We start from the raw sequence: 4,303 nt of genomic DNA on the forward strand, positions 1-4,303 counted from the left end.
TACAGTTTTCCTTTTCCAAGGTTCAGAATAATGTGTCAGTTAAATATATGCAAAGTGGCTCAAACTGAACCACAATGAAAGATACAAAATAAACTTTACACCAGAAAACAATAATTAAATGTTTCTGTAATAAACACAGAATAGTTCAAAAACATTACTTCATGTTTAACACCTACAATAAATCAGTAAGCTGAAACTTCAAAATGGCCGACAGCCTTTCCATATGAACCAGACTCAGACCGAACAGTGGACAGTTTACCTCCCTCTGACCAACCAGGTAAAATCAACCAACAGAAACCAACCAATAGAAACCAACCAGGTAAAACCAACCAATAGAAACCAACAACCAGGTAAAACCAACCAGGTAAAACCAACCAACAGAAACCAACCAGGTAAAACCAACCAATAGAAACCAACCAGGTAAAACCTGCTGAGGCCTCCTCCTGCCGTCTTTCTGATATATTAATATAAACAGTCTTGGATCTCCGTGTTTCTCTCGGCGGTTACAGCAGTCTGGTCTCTCTGGGTCTGAATTCATCCCAATCAAACCTCATTTTTACTAAAACAGAATTAAACTTAATATGAAGATTATTCCAACTTCTGCCACCAACATTAACCATCATTTATCTGTCATCTTAGCAGTTTATGAGGCTTTTGCCACTCATCCTTCCAGCTTCAGATCCGGACCACCGGCTGTTTCACGGAAATGACGTCACACTTAACGCTTAAAACAACACAGCAAACTAAAACTACAGAGACTACAGTGCCACCTGCTGGACACATAAATGTAAAATGTTTATGTTTTTATACAGTTTTGGCTTAATTACCTCTGAGGATGTTCTTTCAGTAAACGATCTTTAGTTTACATCACTTTAAACCAGTGGAGGCGTCCTGCATGTTTTATTCTCTCCCTGCTGGTAGAAACAACCTGTTCAGCTTGTCAACGTTCCTCTCAGGCCTCTAATGAGCCTCATTTGGTCCAGGTGAGTTAAACCAGGGAGACACTAAAACAGGCAGGACGCCTCCAGGACCCACTTTGGCCTCCACTGGTTTAAATACTCCAGTTAAATAATCAATTATTAAATTATTTGATGATTCTGTGGGCTGAAATTGTAACAATGTCCAAAGATTTTACAATTAAAGTCACACTTTGTGGTTTTAAAATGAACAGAAATGTGATTCAGCTGGTTAAAGATGGCCGCCTGAAGTCGCTCCGCTCTCGCTCACAAATCTGAGCCAGGAAACAGAAAACGGAAACATTCAGCTGATCCAGCTGTTTTCTCGCATTCTGCCCTTCCTCCTCGATTTGTCTCTGTCTCGCTCAGAGCCCCCCAACACACACACACACACACACACACACACACACACACACACACACACACACACACACACACACACAACAACCCCTCCACCCCCCCACAAGTATCAGGTGTCCTGGCAGTGTGTGTGTGTGTGTGGGGGTCAAACAGGTGTCTGCTGAGAGTCCCACACAGCGCCTGTTGGAGGAGGCAGGTTTTACCTCACGCTCCCAGCTGCTCTCTCTCTCTCTCTCACACACACACGCACACGCACACACTCACACGCACACACACACACACACACCAAGCACCATTTGTCCATCTGTCACAAGAATTAGATGTAATCCATGGGAATTTTCAGATGTCATGGAAGGAAGAGAGAAAGTGTGTTTGTACTTTGAGTGGAGCTGAAATGCGACACACAGCCACCTGCAGCACACACACACAGAAATACACACACACAAACACACACACACACAGAAACAGACACACACAGAAACAGACACACACACACACACAAACACACACACACACAAAAATACACACACACACAGAAACAGACACACACACACACAGAAACAGACACACACACACACAGAAATACACACACACAGAAATACACACACACAAACACACACACACACAGAAACAGACACACACAGAAACAGACACACAAACACACACACAAACACACACACAAAAATACACACACACACAGAAATACACACACACAAACACACACACACACACAGAAACAGACACACACAGAAACAGACACACAAACACACACACAAACACACACACAAAAATACACACACACACAGAAATACACACACAAACACAAAAAAAAAAAACACACACTCACACACACAGAAATACACACACATACAGAAACACACACGCAGACACACACGTCTGCCTGTGTGTTGTTGACATTCTGCCCTGTGGAAAAATAAAGTTTTTTCTTTCTTCATTCTTTCTGTTTGTTTTATATGATTTATATTAAAACTAAATTATAAAATCTCTGCAAAATGAAATGTAAAAGTTTGCCGTTGTTCTTACTGTACATCAGGTTTTAGCGTTAAAACTTAAAAAGGTTAAAACAAAAGAGAAACAACATTAGCTATAAGGCTAACATTAGCAAAGCTATCGCTAGCATGTTGACGTCCAATGAGCTTCGGTTTTACTTCTGGATTTTTCTAAATGTTTTTTATTAAATGTGAAAGACTCTGAGTTTACAAAGCAAAAAGAAATTAAGTTAAATATCTACAAAGTTATTTATGATATAAAAAATGGTTTATCAATGTTAAATTATACAAAAAAATAAAACAGCCACAACAAAGAAACTAAATAAAATCCTAAGTTTTTCAGTTGGTAAATAACAATAATGTAGCAGATATTAATGTCCACCGTTTGTTCTCTGACCTGCACACAACAGATGCTGCGGAGGGAGACGTTATGTTTTTACCTGCAAATTAAAATGTTCTACAACGGAAAATATATAATTCAACATATTTTTCTTTTAATCCAATGCCTTCTCTTTAATTTTATATGGGACCAGATGTATCTACAGCCTCAGAGGCAGACTTTAGAAAAGCCAAATCTGCTTTTCTTTCATTTATTAAACCTTGTTTGATACAGCAAGACTTCTTAAAGAGACAGTGACCCAAATCTGCTTCTTATTGCTGTTAACAGGCAGAAAGTTTTCCTTTAAAAACATGAAAAATGATTTACATGTTTTATTTACAATGATTAAATTTCTATTTCCTACAAAAAATATTTATTTACATACTGAATTAAAATTAATACGTGCTCAGTCTATTTTAGAAATGTTTTGACCTGAAAGTTCATGTGAGCTGCAGATTTAGAGACCAAACCTTCTAGCAGAAGAAGCAACAGATTTAAATCAGTTTTGGTTCTTGGAGCTTTTCATCACAAACTAAAAGTTTCTCAAATCTTTTTCTGCAGGAACCAGCAAAGTTAGTTAGTTACCCGCAGCAAGGGCGCCACCGTGTGGCCAGACTGAGCCAGCTTTTCAACAGGATCGATAAAAATGTGGATTTGCTGCTGCAGCAGCTTCCTGCGGTCATCGATCCAGCCGGACAGCTGCAGGATTGGGTTGTTTGGCCCGGTTCGGAAAGCTGGACGGGTTTCAGGTCAGGACTTTTCACGGCAAAGCATTTCTTCTTGCACTGTGGTTTTTAGAAGCAGCTGAAACTAAAATGGAGAATAAAAATGAGAATTTTTCTCAACAGTCTAAGGTCAAAGGTCAAAGCTGTTATGAACTTTTCTGCAGAATCATGTTTGTTTAGAAAACGCTGTGAGGTGGGGCTGATCAATAAATCAATTTGGTCGATAAACATTTGAACTCCTTGAGTGACGTCACCGCCCCCAGAGCCGCCATCTTGTTTATTTGGATTCTGAGTTCAGGTCGACTCCACGATGAAATATGATTTATTTTTTCAAATTCTGTCTAATAACAAAGTCAAAATAATATGAGAATAAAGTTTTAATTTTACCAGAATAAATTTGTTCTCTCAGTAAAATTGCATCTTTATTCTGGAATTAATGAATATAATATAAATATTGTCATAATTTAAACAGTTAAAACTCTCTGCAGCCTGGCGTTAATGCTGAAACCTGCAGATTCTGTCATTTCCTTCTTAGAAAAGGAAGTTAGAACAAAAACAGGTTCAAATCTGATCTGGTGTGAAACTGTTAGTTATTTTATTTTTAATTCATATCAGTTTTAATCTGGAGTCATCACAGTGAAAAACTTCCTGTTCAGTTTGTTCAACGATCATCAAAATAAATGATAAAATCTCAGCTGATGTAACATCTGCTTTGGTTAATGTTAAGAAAATGTCATGAACTTTTCAAAATAAATGAAGTTGATTTGTTTGTGACCTTTGAACCTGCTTTCATTCATCAATCAGTTTGCATTTTTTCACATTCACTTATTTTTATCCACATTACAAGAAAAGACTTTGTGTAAAACTGTTAAA

Source organism: Poecilia reticulata, chromosome 14 (assembly GCF_904066995.2).
Source record: "Poecilia reticulata chromosome 14, P_reticulata-male-v2, whole genome shotgun sequence".
Lineage (NCBI taxonomy): Eukaryota > Metazoa > Chordata > Actinopteri > Cyprinodontiformes > Poeciliidae > Poecilia > Poecilia reticulata.